Source organism: Podarcis raffonei, chromosome 15 (assembly GCF_027172205.1).
Source record: "Podarcis raffonei isolate rPodRaf1 chromosome 15, rPodRaf1.pri, whole genome shotgun sequence".
In the NCBI taxonomy this organism is placed as follows: Eukaryota; Metazoa; Chordata; class Lepidosauria; order Squamata; family Lacertidae; genus Podarcis; species Podarcis raffonei.
In genome coordinates, this window is record NC_070616.1 from 22,135,377 (window position 1) to 22,150,869 (window position 15,493).

At 43.7% G+C, this 15,493-nt stretch overlaps 1 long non-coding RNA gene across 3 annotated transcripts in view; it reads left to right on the forward strand.

Annotated features, from left to right (window-relative positions):
- LOC128402522 (uncharacterized) overlaps positions 1–15,493 on the forward strand; it is a 115,990-nt gene that overhangs the window by 84,727 nt on the left and 15,770 nt on the right. Inside the window, exons 5-7 of one of the 3 annotated variants that reach the window (XR_008327729.1) lie at positions 3,084–3,222; positions 9,187–9,343; positions 11,411–11,565. This is a non-coding gene — a long non-coding RNA (uncharacterized LOC128402522). Of the gene's footprint in view, positions 1–3,083; positions 3,223–9,186; positions 9,344–11,407; positions 11,566–15,493 lie in introns of all 3 variants that reach the window. The other 2 variants (XR_008327730.1, XR_008327731.1) reach the window with 2 other exon arrangements.

Genomic DNA, 15,493 nt, shown 5'->3' on the forward strand with positions numbered 1-15,493 from the left:
TTTTATAAGCTGCTGGATATTGGCATTGCTTGTATCACTTTTCAAGAACCCTCACCATGTTCTGCATTGTATCAGTATGAGTAAGCCAAAATAAATAAAGAATGTGGCACTGAGAAACATATGTATAACGTTAACGAAATGGCAATATGCTCAGTGTGTTTTAATGGAAGCCTTCCTCAGGAGCACATTAATTTAGTTTACTGATATTTCCAGTAAGGCTACACCACCAGGAGTGGTGAAGAGTGCAGTTCATCACAGGACACTCCATGGCTGAAATGGGATTTGAACTCAGGTCTGTCAGGACTGTCTGAAACGCCTCCTCTCACCCCCAGTCCCCCAGCCCCATAGAGGGTGTACATGGATTTTCAGGTGCGCCTCCTGGTGAAAACCATCATTTCCTCAACACTGAGACCACATGATGAGATATAAGCATCGTTTGAAACTTGAGTATCTGGTCATTTTATCATGCAATTTGTCAACTCAGCTTTTGGAAGAAGGGCTCTTGGGACGGATAAATCTGCCAATTTCAGTTCCTTTCATTGTCTCATTTTTCCAACCTTAGATTCAATTTTCCACATTTCCACATGTGAGTTTTTCCTTTTTAAGTCCTCATAAAAATTCACCAGCTTTTTAGTGTGAATTTATCCCAATATACACATTTTGGCAAAGCTATTATGAAACTTTGGTATGCTTCAATCAATAATATATGCATTTTTATGCACACTTTTCCCTAGTATATGCCTTTGTGCGTGCCACACTGGGCTTAGAGAACAGCATTGCAAAATCTGGAGAAAGGTGAATGTCAAAAGATGGTCATGTTTCAGTTCACATATTGTTCTGGAAAATACAGATTCTCTGAGTTCACCTTTGAGTGTGAACTGAATTGAGTTTCTTCTCCATCTGTACGAGGGGCGTTGGCCAATCCACAAGATGTATTCCTCCTTAGAAACAAGAAAAGTCCTCTCTCTGTTCTATGTCTGTATGTGTGTGAGAGAGGCCTCCCACTTCTTTCCAGCAAGAGAATGTAAGCAGATCTTGGCCCAAAAGCACTTTGCTCAGCAGTTTTTAGCTTGTTTTAATTGGCCAGCCCTGCAAGCATTCTGGACACTGTACCTGTGCCAACAAAAATTCTCCACTCAGCAAGTCCTGATTCTGAGAACAGAAGAGGGACATGGACTTAAAATAAAGAATGAGAAAAGCCAGGCTCATGTGTTGTTAAAACAATTCCTTGGAAAGGTGGTGGTGTGAGGAAAACATATATAGCGTATGGAAAATATCAGCCACACCCATTTGCTGATTGTCCTCAGGAGCCTATTTGACTTTTCCTGGCGTAAAAATTACTGTGGCTGTTCTTGAGCTACCTTTATTTGGGGGGGGGGTGAGCGTGTAAGATGCATGTTTCATATCAAAACAGTAGCAGGTTGATTCCTCTGAGAAAAGCCAAAGGAAGCCAACTGACCATGCATTGTGGTTTGCCAAAGGTTTGACCATCTGAGTCTCCTGAGGGTCTGGGGAACCCAAGAAGGCTTATTTAGCTCCCAGTGGGAAGCCAAACAGGTCACGCTGGTGAGATGTATTTGGCTTCCTAGGTCCCAAGTTGGACAGAACTGCAATTCAGATTGTCGGACTCATTTACTTGAGATCTGTCTGATGGCAAGGGGCCCGTCTTCCCACCCCAGCCAGAAATGCTATCTGGTGTTCTCAGTTCACAACCCTGAAATCCATGCTCTATCTTCTAAAAATCCCCCAGATGCCTCAGCAGCAGAGATGTGTAAATCTGTCAGTTTCTCTCCGTTTTTTATTTTTCCAATCATAAATTTGGTTCTCCGCATTTGTTTGATTTTTTTAAAAAAGTATTTTTTGCATTTATATCCCGCCCTTTTCTCCAAGGAGATCAAAGTGGCATATGCGGCTTTCACCCTCTTCATCTAATCCCCACAACAATCTTGTGGTGTAAATTAGGCTAAGTGGCAGTGACTGGCCCAAAGGTGACCCAGTTTGCTTCATGGCTGAGTAGAGATTTGAACCCTGGTCTCCCAGGTCCTGGTTTGGAATCCAACCACTGAAAATTTACCAGCATTTTGGTGCAAATATTCCCCCAATAAAGCCCTATTTCTGTGCAATTTTGCCTAACACATACACTTTTGCAAAGCAAAAAGTTTGTACACTTGTTTTGCCAACCCTCAGTGGCTGAGCCACCTCCTTTGTCAAAACCAAGGTTTAGAAGGCTTTGCAGTGGCAAAAAACTCTCCTTTGGTGTTGATTGCATGGCTCTAGGATGCTGGAGATAGGGAACCCACTGGGACTCTGCTGCAGAAATTGCAACGGGTCTTCAGCCCCGCTGCAACCCCCGAACCATTGCTTCTCTTGCCTTTGCTGAAGAGATGCTGCCAGGAGGGAGAGCACTGGGAAAGCTGGTCATACAAGTTAGCCATCTAAAGAAGCCTGGGGACTGTAGGTTATCCCTAACAAAGCAACAATTCCCAGCACCCTTAATAAACTACAGCTCCTGGGATCCTTTGAGGGAAGCCATGCTCCTTAAAGGTATGGTAGAAGTGTGAAGGGACGTGGGTGGCACTGTGGGTTAAATCACTGAGCCTAGGACTTGCCGATCAGAAGGTCGGCGGTTTGAATCCTCATGATGGGGTGAGCTCCCATTGCTCGGTCCCTGCTCCTGCCAACCTAGCAGTTCGAAAGCATGTCAAAGTGCAAGTAGATAAATAGGTACCAGTTCAGTGGGAAAGTAAACGGCGTTTCCGTGTGCTGCTCTGGTTCGCCAGCAGCAGTTTAGTCATGGGGCCACATGTACGCTGTACGCTGGCTCTCTCGGCCAATAAAGCGAGATGAGCGCCGCAACCCCAGAGTCGGTCACGACTGGACCTAATGGTCAGGGGTCCCTTTACCTTTTATAGCAGTGTGACTATAGTCTGCCCTGGAATAAGGCAGTTTCCTGTGTTACTAGTTACTGATCGGATAACGCTGCAGTCAACTTCTCTTCCACTACGTTGGGCAACTTTCGGTTCGTTTTTTAAACATGCGGCATCTGTTCAGAGGTTCTCCTAATCCTGTGGTTTTCCCACCAGCCTGAAGATCAGCATCATTCCTATTTTCTAGTTGGAGATGGAACCAAGGTGGAGATTGCAGTTTACCAAAGGCTATTGTATGACTGAGCAAAAATGTGGATGCAGGAATCACAGCTCCGAACAAGTACCATGCCCACTGGTGAGAAATGATGGATGTGTTCAAAGCATTCTGTTGAGTTCATGTGTGGTGGACCTGCGCGCTCTCTCTCTCTTACATTCTATACATTTTCCTTGGACCTACATGCATTGCCATAATTATACTCATATATTTAGAACGTTGATGCAAGTTTTAATCTGTTTTTAGTTTATTTGTTATTTTAACTTTTTGAAAGTTTAAAGTTATTGTTGTTAATTCTGCTTATTGATAATTTTATTGTTTTATCTTTTTTGCAAACTCTTTGGTATTATTATTATTATTATTAATCAAAATTCAAAAGAGTTTTAAACAACTTACAATTGCAGAAATAAGGTGGATTATAAAAATATACACCTTAAGTCTCAAAAGCTGCAGGCAAGAGATGCACCTTCAGGATTCTTCAGAATCAGTGGTACTTCGGGTTAAGGACTTAATTCTTTCCGGATGTCCGTTCTTAACCTGAAACTGTTCTTAACCTGAAGCATCACTTTAGCTAATGGGGCCTCCTGCTGCCGCCGCGCAATTTCTGTTCTTATCCTGAAGCAAAGTTCTTAACCCTAGGTACTATTTCTGGGTTTGTGGAGTCTGTAACCTGAAGCAGCTGTAACCCGAGGTACCACTGTACAATGAAGGTTCCAGATACAACTTTGTAAGGAGTTCCCCAGTTTAGGAGCCACCACAAATCCTCCTCCTGGGCCACCACCCTGAGCTTCTGAGGGTGGTGGAATGACTGAGAGGGCCTCCTCTGCCAATCTTAGCACCCAAGAGGGTCTGTAGGGGATGAGAAGAAATTTCAGGTATTTGGGGCCTGAGTCATTTAGCACGTTAAACACTAATATGACCCCATTGAATTGAGCCAGAAATGAACTGGCAACCAGTGCAACTATTTAAAAAGGGGATTATATGAGATCTAGATGGAACCTCAGCCAGTAATCTGGCTGCTGCATTTTGGACCAATTGAGTCATCTTCAAAGGCAGCCCCATGTTTGCATGTGCGTATATATTTGTACCTTGCATTTTAGCCAACAAGGCTCCCAAAGTTGCCTATATAAATCAGAAAACATGACCAACAAAAATTAAAAACACTATGCCAAAACACATAGCCTTGCAATAGTGCAAGACAAAATACTCCCTTTCATGCTCGCTCTACTTTTGCCTTGCTTTAACCCCTATGGCCCTTTATTGTTAATGTATCCTATTACTGAAGTAAATCTCAGTAATGACTTTGGTAAAGAAAACAATAATAAAAAGTGCATTTATAATACATTCCTGATAAGCTTTTCTGTCTTTTGAACCATCCACACAGTAATGAACATAAATGCTGTGCATTTTCTAAATATATCTTCAGGATTTCCCAGGGCATTTAAAATTAGATTTGAGTACGATCTTTTGGAGAAACATAATGATTCCTGAGCCTCATCTGAGGCAATTAAAAGAGGAACTTTGACATTTAAGATATCATTCTCCCCCTTCATTAAACAATTATAAATAATAGCAATAATTAACAAATTTGCGCCATTCATTATCTGCCTAAGTAAACCTTTCAGGTTAATAATTGGAGCCGTTAACTCTCACCTTTTAATCAAAGGATCGCCTGCTTGAAAGAAAATGAAAGAAACATTTTTGTCTAAGGATGGTTGATAATTGCTAAAGTCTGGTCCGACCCAAAGACAAATGGACAGTCAAGAGGACTCAGGGGTTAGGCTGAATGGGCATTTTCCCATAGCCTGGTGTGTTAGTCTTCTGACAGCCTATCCAGATGCACAGATTCCACATGGAATTTGATTTGTGGCGCAAAATGAATTTTCAAGCTCTAGACTCTGACTCCTATCCATAGAAAGTTCATAGAAATATAGAATTGTAGAGTTGGACGGGACCACAAGGTTCATCTAGTTGGTCTGCAATGCAGAAATCTTTTGCCCAACGTGGGACTCAAACCTGCAACCTTGACATTAAGAGCCTCATGCATCTGAGCTGTTTAAATCAATCAGAAGTAAGCAAACTGTGATCAACTTGCCCTGCTTACCTCTTCCTCAGCTTTTTTCTAAGCTAACAAGTTCCAAATGCTGCAACCGTTTCTCAAGGGGAGTTTCTCTGTCTCCTTTAAGTTGCCCTTTTCTGAATCTTTTCTGTCGAAATTGCGCCACTTTGAGATTTGCAAAAGTGACCCCACTATTTGGGGGGCATGTGGAGACGGGAATTGGATCACCTGCCTCCCTCCACTTCCCCTCCTTTCCTTCTCTTTTTACTCCAGCTTTGTTTGCCTGCTGCTGCGAGACATGAAATTGTGCAACATTTTGCACTGAGCATAAAAGTTCTCAAGGTCAAACAGTCCAGGCTGCTTTCCGATGGCAGCACTACTGTGTTTCAGACCAACCTGGGATTCCCTTGGGAACAAATTTTCTCAGGAAATGTTGCTATTTCCGGCCTCGGTTGAAAGTCAGGAAAGGAGGGGGGCATTAGCAAAAATGTAAGAGCTCACCAGATCATTCTTTTTTTCTTTTTCTCCCCGCACTGCTTCCTTGTGACATTCACAGCCATTTGTTGCTTCCCCCAGAGCAGCTTTCTGAAGCCTATGACCTTTGGCCCAATGGTTGGGTGGGAATAAGTTTTACATTTAGGATTTCCCCACCCCTGGCTAGACGGCAAGTGTGTGTTTTGTCAGGTCGGAAGGAATCTATCTGGGTGAGGTTAGGGCTACCTGCCCTTCTGGCTGACCTTATGGGGGCCATGTGCTTCTGCTGGCAAAAGTGGGCAGTGAAACAAATGCGAATTTTACCTTTGTACAGGAGGTTAGTTTCTGCAAACACTCGCTTGCCCCTCTTTATTGTCCAGCCAGACAATTCACAGAGTGGTTTAACAATCAATCCCTCTTTGCAGGGAACTCTGGGAAAGGGAGTTCTGTGAGGGGACTAGGCAACTCTCAGCACCCTTAAAAGACTACCGCTCCCAGAATCCCCTAAAGAAGAACTGGAAATGCTCTGGATACTTTCTGAACTGGATATTTCATACAAAGACTACATTTCTGGCGCCTTTTGAGAAACCGCTCTCTTTTCTTCAGACGCTCTGGATTCTGAGGCCAAGGGCAAACCTGGTGAAATATCAATACAGCTATAATAAAGCTAAGTTTTGTGTAGCTGTAGTTCTGGAGCAGAGGATATTCTTTGCATACAGAAGGTCCCTGGCATCTGAGAATGTCCCCTGCCTGAAACCTTCGAGAACTACATCGCAAAGACAGAGGTGATGAAGGAAAAGCCTTGCTGGTAGGCTGCTAACAGTTAACCAAGGCCACATTGCCATAATACACGTAAAGCATTATGATGCCACTTTTTTAAAAAAAGTTATTTGCTTCCCCAAATAATTTTGGGAGTTGTAGTTTGTTAAGGGCACTGGGAGTTGTTAGTAGACTCCTATTCCTCTCACAGAGCTACAATTCTCAGAGTCGCCTGTAGAGAGCAATTGACTGTAAAACCACCCTGAGAATTGTAGCTCTGTGAGGAGAATAAGGGTCTCCTAGGAGCTCTCAGCCCCCTTAAGCTACAGCTCCCAAAATTCATTGAGGAAAGTCATTACTGTTTATAGCAGCATGACACTGCTTTAAATATAAGGTGTTGCCTAAGGCTGCCACTGACACCAAGATATCCAGCATGTTAAGAGCAAAGAAGAAATGGTGTCTTGCTCTTGTGCTTTTAACTGCAGCCTGTGGCAAAATCAGCAAGTGAAGCTTCCTCCAGTAAGGACATCGACCTCACCACTGTGGTGCAGTGCTTAGATGGTTGGGCTAGGACCTGGGAAACCAGGATTCAAATCCCCACTGGGCCATGAAACTCACTGGGTGCGACCCGTGAGGTAGGCCTAACCTACCTCACAGGATTGTTGTGGGGATTAAATGAGGAGGTTGAAAACCATGTTTGCCACCTTGAGCTCTTTGGAGAAAAAGGTGTGCTATAAATGCAATATATAATACTAATAATGTCTGGAGGTCAAGGCACTGGTATTGTCACAGAGGCTAGTTGTGTCAACCCTATCCTTGTTCAGTATTCTTATGCCATTACTTCTAGCCAGCTATATTTTTAAAGGATGTTATTGACAACAAATGCTCCTTTTTTCTGACATGTTATTTTCTCCCAGTCTTAATGCTGAAGGCAATTCTAGCTAGTCATCCATCTTCATTTAGATACTTCCCCTCCCTTTTCTCACTCTCACCACTAGGTGGCAGTGTAATGGCACTGACTCACACCTACTGTGGCGATGGAAGGATACACAACCACACCTTTGTGTAGAAACTTGGGATATAAAATGTTAGCCATTTTGGATTCAATTGACTTTCTCTGTTTTCACCCATTCTACCCCCTCCATCTAAAATGTCTCATTTGGTCACATGACATGTTATCACCATGACTGTTTCAAATGATAAGCCAAAGATAAATTTATGGAGCAGAAATTTTCAAAGTTCCAGATTTTGGATACTCAAGATATGGACAATGCTTCGAAATGCTATACGCAAAAAAATTGCTTTAGCATCACAAGTGCAAGTTCTGAATCCAGAAAATATGACAGGGGATGTCCGGCTTTAGAACAAAAAAGGGAAAGGGCCTCTATAAAGATTTTTATTTAATGTGAGGTATTAGGCCAAAATCCAGAAGCATCCAGCCATTTAAGTACAGATTTCAGAAGGTTGGCAGGGTAAAGTTGTTGTTTTTACTTCCTATCAGTTTTTTAATTCTCAAGGAAGAACTGAAAATGCTCTGGATACTTTTTGAACTGGATATTTCATATTAGGCCAACTTTTCTAGCATATTTTGACAAGGGCCTCTCTCTTTTTCTCTTCAGATGCTCTGGATTTTGAGCCCCAGTGCAAATATCAAAACAGCTGCAGTAAAGATAAGTTTTGTGTATTCATAGCTCAGGAGTAGAGGAACTGATTTGCATGCACAAGGTCCAAGGGTCAATCCAGGTACAGCTGGGAATGTCCGTTGCCTGAGACCTTGGAGAGCTGCATAGCAAAGATGACAAAGGAAAAGTCTCCTTGGTAGCCTGCTAACAGTTGACCAAGGTCACATTCACTCAATACATTTAAAGCGTCATGGTACCACTTTAAACAATCATGGCTTCCCTAAATAATTTTGGGAGCTGTAGTTTCCTAAGGGTGCTGACAGTTGTTAGGAGACCCTCACAGAGCTACAGTGCCTAGGCTGTTTTAACAATTAATCCCTCTTCACCGGGAACTCTAGGAATTGTAGCTTTGTGAGGGAAATAAGGGAGGCCTATACTCTGGTGAGGGACGCGGGTAGCACTGTGGGTTAAACCATAGCGCCTAGGACTTGCCGATCAGAAGGTCGGCAGTTCGAATCCCTGTGACAGAGTGAGCTCCTGTTGCTCGGTCCCTGCTCCTGCCAACCTAGCAGTTCGAAAGCACATCAAAGTGCAAGTAGATAAATAGGTACTGCTCTGGTGGGAAAGTAAACAGCATTTCCATGCACTGCTCTGGTTCGCCAGAAGTGCCTTAGTCATGCTGGCCACATGACCCAGAAGCTGTATGCCGGCTCCCTCGGCCAATAAAGCAAGATGAGCGCCGTAACCCCAGAGTCGACTGGACCTAATGGTCAGGGGTCCCTTTACTATTACTATACTCTGGTGAACCCACACAATTTCAGTGGTCTCCCATAATGCAAAAGCGGGCTGTGGTTAGCCAAGAACTATAGACTACTGCTAGTAAATATAGGCATATATGCTTCGTGGCTGAAAAGGCACTTGAATATGAGACCACATACTCACCTTACACTCACAGCATCAGTCAAATACATATGAGTAGGAGGCTCAATAGCCTAAGAAATTTTATGCACATTCTGCTTTATTTATTTGGTAATTTATTTCTTCTTCTTCTTCTTCTTCTTCTTCTTCTTCTTCTTCTTCTTCTTCTTCCTCTTCCTCTTCCTCTTCCTCTTCCTCTTCTTCTTCTCTCAGAGCTGTTTCTTTGTAGCTCCCAAATACCCCAATCACCCAGACATTGTCCAGACTGAGACCTCCTTCGCTTGAAGAGTGAAGTGCATCATGGACCCTCAAGATTATTCCCGGGCCTCACGAGTTTCTAAATTGCATCTTAGGAAGTCCTTTATTCAGGGTGAGATTCGGGGTCTGTGTCAAGGGGCTGTGGTGGTGGCCTATGGAACACTTGAGTGGTAGTATTTTGCAATGTGAAGTGGGGGATTTAGGTTGTGCCAAGAGACCTTCCGCTGACCCCCTCTATAGGGCAAGGAATTACCAGAAATGCATGGAAATACATGTCTGGCCATGTGTGTATACGGTGGATTAGCCGCCATTATTTGCAAAGAAGATTATAATGAGGAGAGGAAATGTCACAATGCAAATGAATGGACGTGTCAATATTTGGTGGAAAGAATGGAAAGAGTAGAAAAGCCAGTCCCCATGTCCTCAGATAAAACAGAGCCCCCAATGCAGCTGCTGGCAGACAGAGATCTGAGGAGAGAATGTGGTTACTAAGACATCCTCTGGTAGGGGGATTTTGCCTTTCATTTTTAAACCAATAAGGATATCCCCACTTATGGTCCCCTTTAAGCTCTCATAAGCAAAAGAAGGTCAGTCTGAGCGACGTGGCTTCAGCTGAAGACCCTCAAGAAACACTTAAGATGCATATAGCAAATGCCATTGGGTCAATGGTAGTAGTGTTCTTCCATCTGAATCGGCTAGTGGTGTTCCATTCAGTCAACCTGATCCTAATTTAGCGCTGGCTTTTAGATAGGTTATTAAAGTTTCACTCATTTCCGTTTATTTAAAATGACTCAGAACCGTTTTGTGTGTCTCTACGGTGGGGAATGTTAAGCCACTTGATTCAACGTTAGGTTTGCAGCTTTGCACCACGAGTAAAGCAATGTCAGCTTGATCCCTCTGGGTTAGATCCTGAGATCCGTCAAAGTTTTTTTGTGTCAGCAAGTTCTTGGCTTGGTCAACTGTTTAAAATATGTTTTTTTCTTATTGTATTTGTTTTCATAGCGCATTTTTGTATACACGTATAGTCTCATTTCTCTTCGTAACAACTCTGCGAAGGAAGCTGTGCCAAAAACAGTGCTTGCTCGTTGGCTAACCAGAAAGCTGAGCCAGAATTTGAATCTGAGTTTTCCACAGATTCATACCTCCTCTGGTCTTGTGGTTTTTCAATAGGACACCACACTTGCCTTCCTGCTGAATGTCCATAGCAAGCAGGGGAGAACTGAATTTTCATGGGCAAACATTTTCACTATAAAAGAGGGAGTTTTAGCTCCCTAAATGTCCTTATCAAAAATAAGTTTTCTGCCATGCCTGTTTGGCACCATTTTGCTCCTGTTTGCTGCTCATTTCAGCAGCTGCTTTGGCAATAATACATAAACAAATAGGGGGGGGGGATCCTTCTTGGCTATGTTATTCAGCCAGTCAGGGATCCTGTAACTAGTGTGATGATGTCACTACACTATATAGCCTATTGGATTTGGCGATGCAATAATGACATAACCAAGCTAAATTAGAATTTATCCACACTTAGCTTTCCTCTGCACTTTCCAGACATAGTCCACACTTTAAAGCTTCATCTCTGAGTGCTCTTTGTGGTGGGTTTTTTTGCCCCAGAGCTTTCCCAATGAAAACCCACTCTTTACCACCGAATTGGAGAAAATTGTAATCTATGGAAAACCAGAATTGCCATTGAGTCTTATAGAGTGGCTTTTCGCGTGGAAAACTCTGGGGCGCTTGGACACAGAGCTTTAAAGTGCAGACCTGTGTCTGGAAAGCACAAGGCAAAAGGTAAGTGTGGATAGGCCCTTAGAATGAGAATGATACTTCCTGCTCTCTTTATGAATGAGACAATAATTTTACTCTGTTTCACCCATGTGATTTAAAAAAAAATATTATTACTTTTCCAATATTTACCCAATATTACCACAGTTTTGCCAATTATACAGATTTAATTGGAAATATCAGAATAATTCCAATTATTTCCAAATTTATACAGTTTAATCAAAGCGTTTCACCCATGTGAATTGTTCCTGAAGTTTCTTCTCCAATAACGTTGCTTGCAGCAGAGCATTTTCTTCAGGAGTTGCCAGGCTTCACGTAAGCTTCACGTTCTGATTCTACTGAAGTCTGCCGTAAATCTAGCACAGGCTCGGGATTTCTTTGCACCTCATTGTTTCAGCAGAGCAAGCAGGAGAGAAGAGAGAGACATGGGCAAGAAGTTCTCCAGAAAGAAAACCACCCCTGCTTCTTACCTGGGCTGTCAGGAGAATCCCAGCTGACTTCTCTAACTTCCTGTCCTGCAAGTTTCTGCTGGGTTAGAGGAACACAGAAAGAAAGGTACATGCCTAGGCCAGCCAATGGGCTACACAACCAATGCATAAAATCCTCATTGCATGCCATGCACTAGGTGCAGGGGCCAAATGTGTCTTCCATACATCTCTTTCTGGCCCTTGGGAATCTCCTCAGGCCACATATCTCCCTCAGACATGCTACTTCCTTGGCCACACTCTCTCTCCCCAGCCCTACTTCATCCTTTCCTTGAATCTTTTTTTTCCCCTGGTAGGAATGTGTCTTTGAACTCTGATATTATTTATTTATAGAAGTATTTCTGTACTGCCATATGGCAAGCTGTCGAGGCAGTGTACACCGCTAAAAAACAACAACATCATTTTTATATGGTACAGTATATTTTATATTGTAATTTTATCCCATAAACTGCCCCGAGATCTGTGGGTATAGGGCGGTATATAAATTTAATAAGTAAATAATAATAATAATCCTTATTAGATAAATAAATACATAAATTGAATGTGAAAGTAATCATGAAGTCAACTGACTGCAAAGAAGAGTTTGGATTTGATATCCTGCTTTATCACTACCCAAAGGAGTCTCAAAGCGGCTAACATTCTCCTTTCCCTTCCTCCCCCACAACAAACACTCTCTGAGGTGAGTGGGGCCGAGAGACTTCAGAAAGTGTGACTAGCCCAAGGTCACCCAGCAGCTGCATGTGGAGGAGTAGAGATGCGAACCTGGTTCACCAGATTATGAGTCTACTGCTCTTAACCACTACACCACACTGAAAAGGTCTGTTGGCACAAAGAAGCCTTCAAGAGACTCCTGCAAGTCAAAAGTGAGGGTGCCTCCAGAGTCTCTGTAGGAAGAGTGCAACATTTAACTCCTAATGTCTAGCTGAGTCCAGACAGGCCTCTGGAAGACAGGGGACAATGAAGAGCCCTCCTCCAGGTGACTGAGGGTGCAGTCCTCTAGACACTTACACAAAGATAACTCCCACTGAAATCAGGAGCTGATTTCTGAGTAAACCTGTTCGGTATCCCAATGTGAATGTATTTCCATAGCAAAACATTCCATGCAGAAAGCTTGATAAGGGCTACACAGGAAGCCCATTTTGGATGATCTAGCTCGCCACTCCCTACATTGGCTGGTGGTGACTGTCCATGGTTTTCAAATAGTGATCTTCCCTAGCTCTTTCTCTGGAGACACTGGGGATTGAACTTGGGACATTCTGCACTCAAAGCCACATGTTGTACCACTGAGCTACACCCCTTCCCAAATTTAGAGCATCAAACCACATGATTCATCTAGCCCAGTGTTTCCCAAACCTGGGTCTCCAGCTGTTTTTGGACTGCAATTTCCATCATCCCTGACCACTGGTCCTGCTAGCTAGGGATAATGGGAGTTGTAGTCCAACAGCTGGTGACCCAAGTTTGGGAAACACTGCTCTAGGTCATTCTTATATGCACTGACTGGCAGTGACTGTCCACAGTTTTAGGCAATCATCTTTCCCAGAAACTCTTGGAGATCCCAAGGATCTCCTCCATCCAAAGCAGGTATTCTACCGTGGAGATAATGGTCCTTCTCCTGTGGTCCTTCTGGACCACTTTTCTCCATGCCATGCATGGGGATTGCTGTTACAGTGGTACCTCGCAAGACGAAATTAATTCGTTCCCCGAGTTTTTTCTTCTTGCGAGTTATTTGTCTTGCGAAGCACGGTTTCCCATAGGAATGCATTGAAAATCAATTAATGCGTTCCTATGGAAACCGCTTGCCGGGCTGGCGGTGCGGAGAAGGGCTTTTCTCCCCACCGCAAGCCTTCAGAACAGGTCCGGGAACAGAGGAGAAGGCGCGCAGCGCTTCTCCTCTGTCCCCGGACCTGTTCTGAAGGCTGGCGGTCCACCGCCAGCCTTCAGAACAGCCTTCCGAAGGCTGGCGCAGGGAGGAGGTCTCTCCGCCCCACCGCCAGCCTTCAGAGGACCCTTCCGAAGGCTGGCGGGGGGAGGAGGTCTCTCCGCCCCACCGCCAGCCTTCGGAGGAGCCTTCCGAAGGCTGGCGGGGGGAGGAGGTCTCTCCGCCCCACCGCCAGCCTTCGGAGCAGCCTTCCGAAGGCCGGCGGGGGGAGGAGGTCTCTCCGCCCCACTGCCAGCCTTCGGAAGAGGTCCGGGGACAGTGGGGAAGACGCGCTGCGCTTCCCCGCTGTCCCCAGAGATTTCCCTATGGGCTTTCATCTTGCGAAGCAATCCCATAGGGAAATTCGTCTGGCGAAGCACCTCAAAAAACGGAAAACTCTTTCTTCTTGCGAGTTTTCCGTCTTGCGAGGCATTCGTCTTGCGAGGTACCACTGTATTACTTTTGAATGGAGCAGCTTTCATTCACAGTGGTACCCCCCCAGACACAAGTCTGTCTCCTCAGTGAGATGTTGGCTACTGTGAAAGGAAGCCAACCAAAAGCCCTGCCACGAGACCCACTTTTGCCTTAATACTACCGTAAGAACTGATACAGCCCTCTGGATATCTTTTCCCCCAAGGAGTTATCTCAAAGCCAGGCATTCTCTCAAAGTCATTGAGCTGGCAAACTAAACAGAGGTCATTTTACCTGGGCTAAACAATAGCGTTGCTGTCATCCATGCCAGAGATGGAGCAGTTAGAAAATGCACTTGAAAGCTGGCTTTGAGACTGGTTGCTAGGCTGAGACAGACCAGGTGCCCTGTCTCAGTTTGGGGGCAGACAGTGGAATGAGGCACATCAGCGGTCTGGCTGGATCAACCTTCCTGGGCAAATTCCAGTTCTACCGAGTAAGCAAAGAGACAGGGAGATGGAGACCAACTTTTGCATAATGCTGAAGCGCGACTGACTTCAGCACGGCACTTTCGGTAATTTCTAATGCAGGTCTTTGGTTTTGCACTCCTTCTGAATGCTGTTGCACACAGAGGAGAAATTCCATTCCATTCACACTGAAAGACAAATTACCTAAGTCACACTTTTCAAAGTGAAGCCAAACGTAGCTATCCATTGAAATCCACACCTCTCTGAATTCTGCAATGTGGTTCTCCAGTCAAGGACTGTGTGCAAAAATGAACAGGCACAAAATGTGCATTAAAATGCATAGATCAGTGAAAATGACACACAAAAATGCACTATATATTTGGGGAAATTGCTTTGCAAATATGTGCATATTAGGCAAAATTACATAAAACATGTGTATATTCGGATAAATTCACACTGAAATGCTCAGAAGGACTTTCCGTTTGAAAAAAATAAAAATCTTGAACTGATGTGGAAATGTGGAGAACTGAATTTAAAATTTAATCCTTTATAGATTTTGTTGAAATTGATCAGTGTTATATTACTGCAAAATTAATAAAATATTCTAAGAACATTAAAACAAGAGAAACTGAAAAAGACTGAAATGCATAGATTTGTGCATCCTTGCTTTTGCACTATCAGATCAACTCTCACTCTTGAGAGCTCTCTTTCAGTCCTGGAGCCAAATCAAAACCACTTGGGCCATTTTGTGAAAGTTTTGTGCCATGCTAGAAAATTCATTCTCCCTGCCCCATGATTATTGGAGTGTTCCTTGTATACTCTACCACCCCAACACTACTTGACACAATACCATTCTTCCATTCCACCCCATTCCCTTCCTTCCTGTTCATTTCCCCTTCATTTTTCATTGCTTTTAAAACCATTTCCCCCTCTTCCTATGTTGTTTCATAAAAATTTGAAGGGACTATGTGTGCCACACTGAAGTCAGAAAGAAATTACTTTCACTTGCTTTCCTAAACAGTAGCTGCATTGGTCTGTTGCACTTTAATGTAAAGGGTCATTTCATGATTGCCACACAGCCATTCTCCCTCACAGCTACGCACTTCAAGATTATGCAATAATCTTATAATTATATGATTATACTCTAATAATAATAATTAAGAGTGTATTGCAACAATGAATGCAGATCTCCACGTGCTGCCTTT